The sequence below is a fragment of the Tenrec ecaudatus genome, chromosome 13, assembly GCF_050624435.1.
Source record: "Tenrec ecaudatus isolate mTenEca1 chromosome 13, mTenEca1.hap1, whole genome shotgun sequence".
Lineage (NCBI taxonomy): Eukaryota > Metazoa > Chordata > Mammalia > Afrosoricida > Tenrecidae > Tenrec > Tenrec ecaudatus.
Window position 1 is genome coordinate 93,438,899 of NC_134542.1, and position 16,866 is coordinate 93,455,764.

Genomic DNA, 16,866 nt, shown 5'->3' on the forward strand with positions numbered 1-16,866 from the left:
CTAGAGGAGCAGAAAACCCAATCACCCATCTAATATCTCGCTCGTTTATATCGGTAGGACGAGTCATCTCTCCATGTTAGATGGCTAGATGTTTGCGGAAGATCTTCGTATTGCTTGCCTCATTTACTGGGAAGACTCAAAGAGGAAGTGGCCTTCAGGGAAGTTCACTCCATGGCAGGGGGCTTGGCTTATTGTTAGGTAATAAAAAGTATTGCAGCGAAGTATGATTCCATTGCATACATGCATGGCTTTATTTCCAACAAAATGCATGGTTACACACGTCTTTATGATCCGAGGATGACTGCAGACAAGTGTTCTTCACAACATACTTTTGTGTTAGTTTTGTTTGAACGCCTTAAAAACAAAGGTCCAATTAAAATAGTGGCTTCTCAGGTGACCTGCTGGGTCAGTTCAATTCAGAGCAGAAAGGGCAGCTCAGAGAGCCCTGGTGACTGTCTACTTTGGGATTCCCAAGGGGTAATTGTGACAGATTCTCTGGAAGGACACAGGATGATCCTGGAGACTTTTGAGGAAGAAGTTTTAAGAACATTGGACACTCTATCAGTGAGAAAAAGGTCAGGCAAGCTGTGCTGTGGAATTTTCTGTCCCCATCAGAACAACACACCTGCTCATTCTGCACGGGGAGCAAGCACTGTCCTACGAGAATTGCATTGGGAAACTTTACCTCATCCACCTCACAGCCCTAATCTGGACTTTTAGTTTGCGGTTTGCTCCCCCAACTCAACAGCACTGGAAAGAAAGACTGCTGAATCCCCCGAGGTTGCGGAAACTGCCATGTTTTACTTGGTGTAAATGGAAGAGCACAGATCCTTCGCAGAAGCGTTGGAGTCACCACTTTCAGGAGTGTATCGACCCGGGTGGGGGATGTCTTGAGGAGTAATTGCTTCACAGTCTTATATTTTTGCATAATACAGCTGTCTCTGATTTCCTAGAAGTACTTTTTGACTCCCCCCTGGCATGTAATGAATTCATTTCCGTGTGATCATCTAGAACAATGTGATCTATGCACCTCTCTTGGGAGAATGGAGGGAATAAGCAGTTTTTCTGTTTAGAGAGAGGAACCCTAGTTGAGAAAAGTTTGTCAGGTTGTTTTTGTGGAGTTAATGCTATTAGCTTAATTACCACTGCTGTGAGAGCATGCAGTTATGTAAAGAAAGGAAGAAACTCACTCCAGGGAGAGGTAAGAGAGAGAAGGGCAGAGGTGGAGAGAAGGAGTGGGTGGAGAGAAGCGGCAGGCAGGGAGAATACTCGTCAGAGAGGGACAAGACGAGAACACGGGAAGAACACAGTGAGTTCCTACGCTCATTTTGTGGAAAACCTGATTTCAACAAAACCACTTGTAGGGCTACTGAAGTGATCTTTGCTCTCGGAGTCTTGGTGTTTCCTAAGAGGAGAAAGATCCGACTGGACTGCTAGTGTCTGCAATAAGCTTTGTGGCCCTGGGCAAGTCGTGTAACTTTAAGGCTCGGTCTCCTTATCTTGAAACTCTGCTTGTTTCTGCCTTTCAGGATTGTGGGAGGCTTCCGGGATAGTTGGCAATTATGGGAAAGCAGGAATGCTCATTGCAACATAACCACTAAATACCATGTAGAGCTGAGATCACCAAACCCAGAAGCATAACAGGAGAATTATTTCCTTACAAAGCCAGGATGTCGGCCAAGGGGCACGGATATTTCAGCTCCTTTCCTCAGGACGTGGTGGCCCCTTCTCTCGGCAGCTCCTGCACTCCCTCAGGTTCCCTGGATGCAGAACAGGCCGTCTACTGGCACCTCGGTGAGCTCATAATTCCAGGCCTGGGAATCTGCCTGGACACTGTTTCTTGCCAACATCCAGGGGATTCGCTTTAGTCCTCAACTGAGCAGGAGTGGGCGACAGGGGGGTCATGGGGTGAGGTTCCTTAGATAGCTGTTCTGCTATATGTGACGCCATATGTGCTAGAGTAGAATTGAACTCCACAGGGTTTTTAATGGTTAAGCAGTTGGAAGTAGATTAGCAGGCCTTCCCTTGCCCTCAAACCTACGACTTTCCGGTTTGGAGCCGAGCACATTAACCATCGCACCACCGACGGACAAATGCAGTTCATTTAAGACACTCCTTGCACTCGTCCTGTCGCCGTCCACCGGACGACTGCTTTTCCAGGTCACAGAATCCTTGCCTTCCTTGTCCCATTCAACTTTCACCTTCATCTCAAAACATCTTCAAGGGAGCCTGTGCTTTACTTGTGCTCAATATATATAGGACTTTTGTGAAATCAGGTTAGTCACATTACCTTTTCCAGGTGTGTTTGCATTTTCAAAGGTATTTGTTTATTTTATTTATTGCCAGTTGGCGTTTTGCCCCTGTTAAGGGGATTCAGACAAATCTAGAATTTTGAGGGAAAGGATCAACATGAGTAGGATTTAAGGGCAGAATTTCAGAAGGAAGCTACTCCTCAGACATTGGGCTCTCTGTGCCTGTCTTCGTAGTCCTCACAGCCAATCTCTCCCACACATTCAGCCTTTGAAATGCTCTCTCTGTGTATCTATCGTTCCTTGGGTTTCACTGTGAAACATAATTTCATCTATAGATTTGTTAGATCTCAACCAACACAGGCAACAAGTGTCACTTCCTGTTGGTGCCAAATTAACCCCTCTGCCCTTCCTGGGTTAGCAGCGGTTCCTGAGCCTCTTTAAGCTTTCATGGATAAGCTATTATAGTTTGATAAGATTATTCACTACAGGGTCAACAATAGGCAGTAAATTTAACTGTCTGCCTATCTCATCAGTCTCTATCTATCTTTCTATCTATCATCTATCATAAAGATAACAGACAGGAAGAATTAAAAGACTTTCTGGCATTTTCTATGATTAGCAAACAAATTGAATTGCTCTACTTACCTTGCTTGGCCTAGAAGAAGCTGGGCTTAATGACTTTTAAAAAACAGTATGAAACCTTACCTCTTTCAACAGGGCGGCATAGCGCAATGGTCACTGGAGGTTTGCTGTAGCAGGCTGCTAATGTTTAGTTGTGATGTTATTGCTGCTGTTCTGGGTCTTAACTCTTTTAATGAAATGTTTTATTGTTTGTGGACTGGCTTTTAGCAAAGGCTGCAGTTGCAAAAAATTCTAATAAATGAATGGGCATATGTGTATAAAGAGAATTAAAAATGAAACCTAGTTAACTCAATCCTAGCTCCAGAATATTTTATAAAACACAACAGACGCTAAACTTTTCAAAGGTGAAGCACCATGAGCAGGCACTGGAGCGCTAGCTGGTGCTTCTCTTTTGGAACTGTAAGGGCTACCCAAAAGTCTGCAGTTCTTGTAAGTAGGCGATTCCCTCCTTGTTTTCGGCAGATTCTTAGAGCCTTGCCTTCTTTCGAGCGGATTGTTATTATTGTTGTTCTATTGGAGTCTCTATGTTTCAGAGCTCTGCCTGATTATACAAAGGACAAAGCAGAGGAAGAAAGTGATGACTTACCTGCAAAACTTGACCTCGTTTAATCCTCTTTCTCCTGCAAACGAGTGGTACAGTTGTCTCCAAGAGAGCTATCTATTTATAAATTTTATGAATAGGCTTAAATATCTGAACCTAGGTATACAGCATTGCCAAAGTGCAAAGGAGCTCATTTTGTGAATTCCATTTCTTCATCAACAAAACCACCTCTAAGGTTTTGATGCCTTAGGGCCTTTCCACACAAAATTACAGGATGTAATCTAGCTAGGAGCTCTGTGGGATAGTGTGGGATTCTCTCTCCTGTATACTCGGAATCATCTAAAAGCAAAATCGAAAATGGCTGTGAAAGGAGATGGTGCTGGTCACTTGTCTTCACCTCCTCCTGCTTCTTAAGCTCTCCTCTGAGTAGCCAGGATTAGCCACAGAGGGAACTCAGCAGGAAAATAGGAGGATGAGAGGAAGAGAGAAACCTGCAGATTCTGTCCTCTTTCTGCCTTGGGTAACACCTCCAATAATGTCCATCATTCTCCCGGCCTCCAGGTCTCACACCATCCCTGCCTTTGTGGTCCCAGCTCAGCCTCGTGGGGCTAGCCTGGATGCAGGTTTCTCCAGGCTTCTGGGCTCAGGTATTACCATCTCCCTTCCTTCCTTTCAGGATCCTCTGATATTTTTTAAAAAGGCACTATATTCTGAACATAAATATTGCATGGTTATCCTTACTGACTGAATTCTCTCCCTCCTCCCCCCCACCCCAGCCCCAAATATGTGGTATAAATCCCGACCTCTGTGTTTCTGGTACTAAGTAAACCCATTTGGGAATGGGTTGTCTTTACGATGCTAATCAGGCCAGATTAGTGTAGGTTATATTTGCAGTCCATGCCCTTTGAGCTATAGAAGCTAACAAACAGACATGGGCAAGGAGAGATGTCAAGCCACATGAAGATCACCTGTGAGCAGAGGCTCCGAAAGGCAGGGACATTTCTCCAGAGCTGACCCCAAGAGAAAGCCTTCCCCGAGAGCCGGAGCGTTGTTTAGGCTGGTAGCCTCCGCACTGTGGGAAAATACATTTCTTTTTGTTAAAGCCATTCATTTGTGAAACGTCTGCTATAGCAGGGCTAGGTAATTAAGATGGCCATTATCATTTATTTTAAAAAGGAAACCAAATAAAACTGTAAGAAGAAAAATGTTGACTTACCTGAAATCCCACTACCTAGTCACAATCACTATCAACACATTAGTGAATTTTTCTTTTAAACTGCAGTTTTCTGCTACAAATAGTTATAAATACTTTTGGAAACATGCTCTACAATTTTGTAAGAGCTTTTCAGGGCTATAATTTTGTGGATGAGCTTCTGTGATAAGAACCAATGTTAGGAGATTGATCAGGCTGGTTCTCGGGATGATGGGTACAAATGCCAAGATACATGCTATGGCCTACTCATTACCCCTCTGCTGCTGCCACCAACAACAACAACAACCAGCCACAGCAGAAACCAGCTATCCCAAAGAACACCTCCAAACACATGTCTTTGGATTGAGCCCTGCACTCCAACTGGAGACTGACTAGTTTCAAAGGTTTCTTTCTAAAGGAAAGTCGGCTTCCACAGAGAGTCAGAAAGGCTGACCATGTGCTGTGCTCCTAGAGCATGAAGATAGCTGTAGCATGCTCTTTATTTACGTGCTGCTTCCTTCGGATAGGCGTGTGATGGTCTCCTGGCACTGCCTCCTTCACTCTCATGACTTCTGTGTGCTAGTGGGGACTTATCATTTCTTCTCTGTATTTGGGGCATCTAGCTAGAGCCAGGGGGCTTACTGTGTGTCTAAAGCCATCCACGAGTCTAGCATTAGACCCCATATCTTCTTTTTGTTAATTTTGTTATTTCATATTAATTCCTAAGTAAATATATTACTAATTGGGAGTTAATACATATATAAGCTCATGCTATCGCTCAATCACATCAGGGAGAATTGTACAATTGCTACTGCAATCAGTTCCCGAGCATCCTTTTCCTTCTGGAGTCCTTGGCATCGTCTCCCATTTGCTCCCTCCCCACCACCACTGAGCCCCCCCCCCTAAAACCCTTAGTCGACTTGCTGTCCCCATCGGTTCATCAATCCTGAGTTTCATATATCGAAAACCAGAAAAATATATACCACAGCTTCAAGAGGGTGACCCCCAATGACATAGCACCTCTGAGATACACCCAATATGAACAAATTAAAAAAAAACACAGAAAATGTTGAAAGCCAGATCAGGTCCAGTATGACAAGAAGTCAACTGACAAAATTTTGACTGGTCGTCAGATTGATGCCTTTGGTCTTCTACACTCATCTCTCCAGTGCACGCTCTTCAGTAACTCCTTTCCTCCCCTCCCTCAATTGTGGATGGAGGGAGGTCACTGCAGGCTTGTTTCCTATGCAGTTCCCACATATGAATCTTGGGCTCTCACTCTCATCCACAGCCTTCTGCAAACCGGATTCTCACAATTTAGGCTCTGATACTAATCCCCCCTTCAATTTCAGAAAATATGATTTACAATCCTTTGGTGATTAATGATGGTGTGTTTCTTCCGTGTGGACTTAATTGACATCTCACATAGACGGATGCTTGTTTGGAGGCAAGCCTTTAAGATCCCAGATTATTTTATCTGATAGTCGGGCACCATCTAATTTCTTTGCCACATTTTGCTGTAGTATCTGTGTCTTCTAATTTTTCTTAAGTTGGAGCTAGGAATTAGCGCAAGCCCAAAACCCATTCCTGGATCTACGTTTTTAATTTTTCAATTATTAATTGGGAGTTACTACATATGTCAAATCATTCCATAGTTCAATCACATCAACCAAAATTGTAAAAATGCATCTACAATCAGTTTCCAAACATACTTATTCTTCCTGGATGCTTTGACATTATCTCTCTTTGACCCCTCCACCACCCCTGAATTGCCCCACCCCTCCTCCTGCCCAAACCTTTATTCTACTTGCTGTCCCTATAGTTTCATCAATTCTTGGTTTCATTTACCCCCAAACAGAAAAACATATAACATAATTTCAAGAGGGTAACCCCCAATGACATAACATTTCTGAGAAACACCTTAATCTGAATAAACAAAAAACAAAATAAAACAAAGTCCATCACAGTTTTGCTGGAATAATACATATGTTAATACAACAAATAGGGTATTGGTGTAGCAAGAACTTGTTTGTCTGCTTCTTCAGACTGTGCATTTTCCGACTTAAGTCCTCAAGTTATAAGTGTGTCTGAGTTAGAGTCCAGATCCCATATCTTCTGATGCTATTTGTCCACGAGACTCCAAATCCATAGGTCCAACATGGGGCTAAGTGTACTGTGTTCTTTTCAAACTCCCCAGGTGTCAATGCATGGCCAGATTTAGGACCTGTGCCTGTAAGCACCTTGTTGTGTTTATACTGACTAGTGTAATCCTGTATGGTGCATGCCACATGCTGGGCTTGACAACATTCTTGAGTCCTTTGAAATGTCGGTCCTTCAGTCTTAAGGTGGTCAACTTGGTGAGATGCCAGGCCTTTCTTGGCCACGACTTGCTGTGTCCTTACTGAGCCCAGTGCTCTGTACAGATAGGCATAGCCTGTGCTTGTCGCCTTGTTTTCTCTGGTGAGTCCTAGTCTTTGGAATCAGAAGCTGGACTCAGGCATGTGATGAATGAGAGAGAAATGTGGGTCACGTTGGAAAAAAAGGTCAATGTTTCTCTTAGGATTCTACCTTTCACCTTGTGAACCCCGCCACTGCTGCCCCCACTCCCACGCCTGTGCGCTGTCTGCTTATTTTCTCTGTGAGCATGACGTGGTCACCTAATGACAGAGGAATATAAGAATATCTGACTCTCCCTCTCCAGGAACTATTTTCATCTTAAACGTGATGTCCTCAGTGGCTGCATGGTTAGTTTATCTGAACTAATATGTTAGTGGGGAGGAAGGTGGGGTATTATAAATATACTACCACAAAACAAATCAACCCAACAGTTAGTGGCTTTAAACAACAAACAGTCCTTGAGCCAAGAATTTGGCAAGGACTTCACAGTGGGTCTGGCTGGAGGGGTGTGTGTGTGTGTGCGCGCATGCATGTCTCAAGATGTTGCAGTAACAATTTGGGCTGAGTCTATCGATCTCTCAGGTTTGACCAAGACTGGCGGATCAGCTTCCAAGGTGGCTTTCCTTTGAAAGTTGGTTACAAGCTTCCTCACAGACTGCTTGCGTATCCTTGTGGCATGGCAGTTGGTTCCTGCAGCATAAAAGGAAGCCATTCTGCCTTTAGGTCCTAATCCCAGAAGTCACACAGTGCTGATGTCATTCTCTCACATTCTCTCAGTTAGAAGTAAGTCACTAAATACAGCTGTTGCTTAAGCGGAAGAGACCTCTGCTGCGCCTTTGGAAGGAAAGGGTATGAATGGATCTCCGTGATACAAGAACTTGGGCTCTGAGAGTCACAGGGATGATAGCCATTCGGATGGGGAAGCTGACCTCGGTGCCCATCAGTGTGATATGTGCAACTATAAATGCAGTGCAGTCGGAACTAGAAATCTAAAAGAGAGCCAGCGGAATCAGAGCAGTCCCCACCCCCCACCCCCACACACATACACCTCCTCTCCAGTCTCCATATGTCCAAGATCAGCCTAGTCCAGCCAAAGGGCTTTCCTCCCACCAACACTACAACTTAACATTACAATGATGGTGTCTGTGTCTGTGAAAAATGAGATAATGTGCAAAGTACAAATGAGAAAAGATGCATATATGTATCTGCAGATGCTGCCTGAAGATTTTCTTCCCCTAATCAGACTAATCACACTTTAAGGATTGGTAGGCTTGCTTTCAGCAAGAAAAAATTTTGGATCTAAGAAAACTGCTTATACACTGGCAGTAGTCTCGTTAGAAGCAACTGCTTATACCCAGATCAGTCAGTCATAATTGCAAAGGTAACTGGGAAAAAGACACATGCTTTAAGCCAACAAATTTAGGAGGCAGTTAAATCTGCAGGGACAAAAATGAACCATTCTCAGAACCTAAAGCAAGGGGAAAACAAAACAAGACTAAGGTAGGAGGTAATGCTGAAATAGAAATATCAGCAAAGACAACTCAAGTCTGGAAACACAGAGTGCCTTTACCAGCACAACTCAGTTGACACAAAGACCAAATCAGAACCTGCCTCCAGGATCCCTGACCCCGAGCTCCTGGGCCACCAGCAGTTTCATCTAGAAGAGACAGATATGCACGGCACTAGACATTGAAGGAGACTGCATAGAGAACCCTAAGAGATGTGAAGTTTCAAATGATTATCAAAAAATGATGTGCTGACTCGTTGTAACACACAGAGCATAACAGGTTATTTCCCCCTCATGTCTTGTACAGTTTGACCAATCACATACGTGATTAATACTCAAATGGAATGTAATCCAAACAGTATTATACGATTGATGAGAAGTAAGTGGGAGCAGTATTAGGATACATTGGATGTCCTTTAGGGATGTGTGTAAAAGATCCAAATGGAATAAACACCGATGAAAATAAAAACTGAAAATATGTACATATAGAGGCACAAATATATCTGCTCTAGCTTTTTCAAATCAACACCAGCTAAATTAGGATGGTGTATAGAAGGACATTCCACCCCACCCCCCTTTTTTGCTGGAATAAAACATGTATATATTTTTTGCCTCACACACAAAAATAATTTTGAATATATTTTAAAGCCATCACATTAGATAGCCCTTAACAGAGTTTTAAGATTTCCAATATTTAATAAACACTATGGACTCCTCCCCTCCCCAGATTTTTATGTGGGGTTGTTTGGAGTCAAAAACACCTAACAAGAATAATTGATTTAAGGGAGTTATTTCTGTGCCTGGTTGACTTCATGCCTTTCTTTTTCTGTAATGTACGTACACATGTTTGTGCACAGACAAACACACTGTTGTGGATTGGATTGAGTCCTCCTTCATTAAGTACTGTGAATCCTAAATCCAATGCCTGCGATTATAATCTCATCTGGGAAGGAATAGTCTTTGTTATGTCAATTTTAAAGGGTTAGTGAAAAATGTGTCTTGCGTTGATCATTTTTTTTCAGATATAAAAGATTTTCCTTCAATAGAGGCAGATGCCTGAATGTGGACTTCTCACTACCTAAACTATGAGAAAATAAACTTCTGTTTGTGGTGTGTCTGTGACAGCGACACCAGACAACCTAAACATAAATCGGTACCAGGAGTGGGGTGCTGCTCTAACAGACACCTACGTTAAAAAGTGGTATTGGAACTGGGTTTTAAGGTCCTCGCAGTAAAAGAAAGCCTAGATTGTTTTGAAGAGACTGTTGGTAAAGTTATAGATGTCAACTGAAGGTCTGGTGAGGGCTCAGAAGGAAGTTCAAATAGCTATAGAGAAAGTTTCTATTGTCTTAGGGAATGCACATGGAATCAGAAACAGAATATTGCTAAAAACGTGGACATGCAAAGTACTTCTTAAGAAGTCCTAAAAGAAGATGATGCGATTAGACAGTGGGTGACGGGTGGCAAAGATCTAGTTTGAATGATGCTGTCATATGCAATGGCAAAGAGCTTGTCTAAATTAGGTTCACATGTTTGGGGGAAGGGAGAGCATGCAAGTGATGAACTAGGACAGTTGACTGAAGAGACCTCAAAGGAGAGACGTGTGTTTTCCCCTTCTTATAGTAAAATATGAGAGGAAAGAGATGAATTTAAAATAAACTCTGCAAAATGAGAACGAAATATGAAGATTTGGGAAATTTTGTTGTACAAAGAAAGGACGGACAAGTATCCTAGAATTTTCATCAAGTCTGTCACTACATAGTCTTTTGTTAAAGAGATGAAGCCTAATGGATCTAGCCAACTACCACAACAGAAAGCCCACAAGTCACACTCAACAAGCAACGCCATCTATTGTCCTCCAAGAAAAGAAAAGGACCATATTTGCAGTAACTCAGAGATCCACAAAATGGTTGGAAGGCACAGTGTTAGCAGGGATACCACCATTTTGAAGGGTGGACCCCAGTCCGTTGAATTCCTAGTGGTGGGGCCATGTTCTAGGTTTCAAAGGGCCAGATATTCTTTATCTCAGTTCTGGGAGGTGGGTCACAATTCACAAGTGCCAGGATGGTGCACATACTACCTAGAACTGGTGGAGATAGTGTTACCATTCTAGTGCTACGTGGAAGGTAGAGTTGAATTTCAAGTCCATAGACCTTGACCTGAGACTCAGAGTCTGGAGGGCAAGTTGATTGCCCATCTCATCCCAAAGAACAGAGTATTATTTTCAGGCCTTGAGAACCAATGCTTCACTGGCTTTTAAATTCGCCTGCTGTATGCTCTCTCTTCTTTCTCTCCAATTTCTCCCATTTGTAATGAACATGTCTACCTACCTGCCTTTTGCCTGATCCACCCTTACACTTTGGAAACAGATAACTTGTAGTTCAGATTGTACAGCTTCACAGATAAATACTAACTTTGTTTCAAGATGGAATAAGCCTAAAGTCTCATCCCTATTTATTTTGAGAATTCAAAAGATGAGGCTTTTTGAAGTGGATTCAAGACGTCTAGATGATGCAGCAGGATGAATGCGCTTTGTATGTGGTGAGGACCTGAATTTGGGGTGGGTGGGAAGGGGGGGGGAAGGTTACAGATTGAATCATTCCCCTCAATAGTAGGTTGCAAATCCTTACCTTTGGGCCTATGAATTTTGTCCTGTTGGGAATGGGTTGTCTGTGTTATGTTAATGACGCATGCCCAGAGCAGCATTTGTCTTGAGCCAGGCTCTTGTGCTATCTAACAGTAAGGAAACCAGCAGAGATGGAGGAAGAGAAAGGCCAAGTCACTTGAGCATTGTTCAGGAGCAGACACTCAGAAGATACTAGCGCCTCTTTTCAGAGCTGACAGAAAAAGCTTTCCACTTGAGCCAACACTCTGAATTTGAACTTCCAGCCCCCTAAACTTTGAGAAAACAAAATTCTGGTTTTTAGAAACATGATGTTACTGTTTTAATCATACTAGATAGCTAACACACACATAGGCATGTTCTCACGCACACACACACACACTCTCTCTCTCTTTCTCTCTCTCTGCTCCTTAGCCCTGGATCTGAACTCCCTCTGGGGAATCATCTGACTATTGTTGAAAGTAAACCTGTATTTCCCACTTGGCCTTCCCCAGCTCCATTCCCACTCAAACACTGGTTTTCCTAGTTCCGACTTGAAGTTTGAGTACTTTATTCTGATAATCCCAATTTTGTTGTCTTCAGTTTGGTCTTAAAGAAAAGCAGAGCAAGAATTGGAATGACATTTGTAAAGAAGAGGAACATCTTTTCCTTCCGCCTGTCTATTCAGGAGTTGTGATATCGCTCATATCCTAGCAACCGTCTTGGAGGTGAGGCAGTGCTTTGTGAGAAAGAAAGCAAGTCTGGCTACAGCATCATGGCTATTGAAAGAGGCCTTCGAGAAAAGAAAAAAAAGCAGAAAGAAACTGAAAAAGCTGTCAATTATATGCCTTTGAATTGGATCGCATCCAAGCCATCCCTGGAGGAATCCTATGTTCCTAGTGTCTGGGGAGGGTGGGATGGGAGGAAGGTAGGCTAGCGTGAGGCATGGACCACATGCTCCTGCAGGAAGCAAGTCCTCCTGACAAAGACTGACAGCTGAATCCTGGGTTTAGCGACTGAAAGGTGATAGATGGAAACACCAGCGGTTTCGGCTCTGTCGCGCTTCACTCAGGACACCACGAGCTACCGGCTTGTAAATCACCTGCTAACTATGTCATTGATCAATAGTAAAGAAGAATAAAATAGCTGCTTCTCGGTGTAGGTCAAAGATGGCAGAGGAAATTGCCAAAAGAGAGGCTTGTTTTTCAAACTCCCTTTTGTGTCTAGTCTAAGTGAGCCCTCTGCAATAAAGAGACCCAGTCCTTATACAAGCTATAGGAACAGTGTGGCTGATTATAACGTAGTCTGGTTTTGTGTTTTCCTAGGGACACGGAGGGGATGTTACTTGGCTTGTTGGTTCATTTTGATGTCTATGAGGCCTATTAGTTAGGAAGAATAGGCGGCACTGTGTGTTTTTACGATAAAGCATCGTTGTGTTTTTCTGAGGGATGACTGGGTGCCAGGGAGCAACACAAGGTCCATAACTATCACAATAATTTGGCGAGGTAGGAGATTACTGGCTCGATTTTTAGAGGTCCACAATTAGACTCTCAGGGAAGTTAGGTAACTTGGTCAGTGCCACACAGCTAATGAGTAGGAGGACCAGAACGCAAATGAAAATCTACTGGCTTTCCACACATGTCACATTCTTCTCTGTCTTCTCTCTGTGAAAGCTTCGGGCCGTGGGAAGGGTACAAAAACCTTCCCCTTTCCCTGTGGGATAACTTTAGGCTTTCATAGAAGACAGTGGAATGTCTTCTTGCCTTTTCTCAGCATCGTAATCTTTAAATGGGTTACAAACTGAAATTATGTGAGTATCAAATGAAACATGTGAAAGTAGTAAAGGCTTTCTTAAACTGGAAAACTCAAACTCACTGCCATTGAGTCTATGCCAACTCGCAGTGACCTCTAGGACAGGGTAGAATGGCCCCTGTGGGTTTCCGAGGCTGCAACTCTCTACGGAGTAGAAAACCCCCTCTTTCTCCTGCGAAGTAGCTGGTGGTTTGGATCTGCGGGTCTTGCAGTGAGCAGCCCAATGGGAGGCATAAACACTACACCACCAGGGCCCATAAACTGGAAAACCTGTTCCAACAAAGTCACTGCCAGTGGCTTCTGGCCTCTACCCACCTACATAGGATTTCAGAGACGGCAGATCTTCCTAGGAGCGGACAGCCTCCTCTTGCTCCTGTGAGGCATCGGGTGGTTATGAACTGCAGACCTGTCAGTTAGCAGGCCAACACTTGCCTGCTAGCACCACCATGTCAGTTGAAAGAGAAGGCAATGAACTTCTTTCAAAAGCTTAAACTGTGGCCATGTATCAGGAGAAGCCAGTGCCTGACTTTACCGAGACCAGTCATTCTTAGAAAAGCAGAGGGCGGTTCAAGGGAAGCAGGCCCTCAGCAGTATGAGTGCATTTTGATTGACACAGTGGCTGCAATGATGGGGTCACATAGAAGAACAATTTGTGAGGATGGCACAGGACCAGGCAGGGCTGTGTTCTGTTGTTCATCAGGCGGCTAAGAGCCCGGGCCGACTCCCTGGCACCTAACAACAAGGCTTAAACTGGTACCTAATTTTAGATTAGTCAATGTACTAAAGAAATATTTAGTGAATCCTGATTTGTAGATAATGCATTTCACTAAGACACAGCGCATGTAGCGTTTAGGTGACAAGGAGAGTTCCACGTAGGGTCCTTGTGTTTTTACTTGCTGATAGAAGGTAATGAGTCGAAGGGTTGATGGAGGTTGGCACAGCAAAGAAGTGTCACTATTTGCGGACGTTCTGTGCTCTCCCACACTTTGGGGATCAAGTTATGAGCAGTTACCCATTTTCAAATATTAAAATCCATAAGCAGCAAAGAAAAATCAGGGAATATGATTCGTTAGTGCAAAATTAAGAAGTGACCCCGAGTTTCAAGTATAATAGGAAAAAAAATCTGAGCTCTCCTCTCCATATGTACTCAGGTGGGAAGAAAGAGAAGTATACCATGAAGTAACTCAATAAATAACCTGAGGAATTTATAAGATGAAATTTCTTTTCGTAGACAGAGGATCTTGAATGCAAAGTGTGAAATATTCATCTTCTTTCCAGTCACCATTGTCTGTTTTAACTACGGTTGTCTAGATCATTAATAAAGAAGAAGACGGCAAAACACCATCATTCTGGAGGTGCTTGTGCTCATTTATAATAATTCATCATCTCTAGGTACTTACTCTTGTTTATTGGTTTTCTGCACATCAGCACTTGTAAAATGTTGCCTACCAAAATTGCTTTTAGTTAATAGATTCTGGGATCCTGCATGGCACAAAGTCTTGCTTCACGGAGGAACACAAACAAATAAACAAACAAAACCAAATGAAACCAGTTGCTTTAAGTCAATCTGATTCCTGGTGACCCTGACTGCTTTGCACAGTTTTCAATGACTTATTCCTCAGATGCAGATCACCAGGCCTTTCTTCTGACGCACCTTCGAATGAACTCTAACCTTTAAGTTTTCCTTTACCAGTTGAACACCTTAACAATGCACCATCCAAGGGCTCTGAAGTAGGAATGAGTCAAAGGACTTGAACGAGGGTCACTGTGAGTCAGCATGGACTTGATGGCAAGGAGTGAGGGAACTTAGGTTAATTTGGTATCTTTGTCTTCCAAACCTCACTTTTCATAAGAAACGATTACAACTTGAATGAAAAAGACTGGCCAGTGGAAGAGTTGTGACTAGAACCCAGGCATTCTGCTTCCTGAAGTTTACTCAGTTCAATTCTAATGTACCTGCTGTGGAGCCATCCCAAACCTGGAACTGTCTGGGAAGATGCTCTTCCTGCCTCTGCTTCGCTGTGAGAAGGAGGCGGGGTATGTAAGTGATGGTGTGTGGGCGGAAGTCAGGACACAGTGCAGCCAGCCCTGTAAAAGATTTCAAAACTCTCTAAGTGTTCTTTTCAGCCCACAACATTTGCATTGGCCGCACTCCCTGCCCACCTAATCATCATCTCACTCCTATTAGACAACATGTACCATGCTGGTGGGCAGAGCCGCAAGGTCCCCGAAGCCACCAGTACCTGTAAAGCCACAGGGAAACACAGAGGCGGGTTGAACGCTCTCAGTTCAGTTTCTTCTGGGAGTTATGCCTAAGTTTCTTCCTTTTCCTCCCAATTACTTGTAGTTTTTGTCACCTGAGCTTGTTTTACAACTGGTCTGGATGGTAGAAACAGAACTATGTGCCCATGTGTGCCTGCAGAGGCCACGATGGTGATATAAAAGAGCTGGTTGCCCTAAGAACCAGCCAAGGGTTGCCAGGTGCAAGACGAGACCAAGAGCGACTCCCAAGCAGGGAAACAAACCCAAACAAAACAAGCTCACTGCCATTGAATCAATGCCAACTCATAACGATCCTATAGAACAGAGTAGAACCACCCTGTGGGCTTCCAAGATTGTAAATCTTTACAGGAGTACACGGCCTCTTCTTTCTCCAGCAGAACAACTGGTGGGTTTGAACTGCTGACCTTACTGTTAGCAGTTCAACATATAACCCACTCCACTACCAGGATTCCTAAGCAGGGAAAAGAAGGTACTATTATCTGACAGGACCTGTTCAATCTCTACTCTTATCTGTAATGACCCCACTTTAATTCACTTTCATAGTTGTTTGTCCCTAGATGGTACTGACTGCTTTGAGATCAGATCAACAGACACGTACCAGACATGGAGTCTGGTGCTGGAAAAAACAAACCAGGAAAAGATGCATTCCCACGGGTCATCCAAAGATAATCACACTTTCATCAGAAGCACCTGGATAGCTTGAGGCTTAAGCTTTACTACAAATCCAATATCTGGGTGGTGCAAGCAATTAACATGTGAACCAAAAGGCTGGAAGTTCAAGTCCACTTAGACACAGTTAAGGGGGAAAGAAAGGTTAGTCTACTTTGGAAAAGTCAGCCACTGCAGACCCTATGGAGTGCAGTTCTTCTCTGGCACATATGGAAACCACTCAATGGTAACTGGCTACTTAAACTTCGTGGCTCATAACACCGGATCACTGCTAGTAACCCAAAGGTCTGCTAATGAAACAAGCAGTCAAGGTTAATCTCCGTGCAGTTTGAGGTGGGATAAACTTGAGAATCTTCAGTGGCCAGTGCTTAGAAGTGGAAAGATACCTGTGTTTCCTGGCCGGGGGATAAATCCTGATGCAATTCTATCCTTTGAGGCTGCTGTGCTTCTAGATACATAAGGGATGGTTACCTGAGGCTACTTGAGAAGTTAGGTGAATTTGGGTACCAAAGTCAAATCAGAGCCAGATCAAGAAATATTGACAGAGCATGGTCACCATGGTCCTTTGGGGATGAAAGCATCTGAGGTAAGCTCTTCCATTTCATTTAGCAGTGGACACAGATTTGCTGATGTAACCCAAAGGATACATACATACACATATATATAACTATGTAAAAATAAAAAACATTAAAATACATACACATATAAATATGCACACATGCATATCAGTATAAAACATACAATACATAAATATGATATCTACAATACAAAAATTATAACAGTAAAAAATACAAATTAAAAACCTATATATTTGCAAAACGGTACAGAGTGCCTGCACTTGGGGAGGAAGGAGAATGGAGAACGTCATCTTGGCTGGGAGACACGTGAATGTTCCGCTTGGGCTCCTGGGGGAGAAAAGATGAGAAGAGCTGAGGTGCAGGCGGAGCTCACGAAGGGAGACACGGCTTT

General features: G+C 43.4%; 1 long non-coding RNA gene across 1 annotated transcript in view; it reads left to right on the forward strand.

Annotated features, from left to right (window-relative positions):
* The first annotated feature begins 1,628 nt into the window (after positions 1-1,628).
* Positions 1,629-16,866, forward strand: part of LOC142424401 (uncharacterized) — a 59,888-nt gene continuing 44,650 nt past the window's right edge. The window contains exon 1 of the long non-coding RNA XR_012779366.1: positions 1,629-1,794. This is a non-coding gene — a long non-coding RNA (uncharacterized LOC142424401). The remainder of the gene's footprint in view (positions 1,795-16,866) is intronic.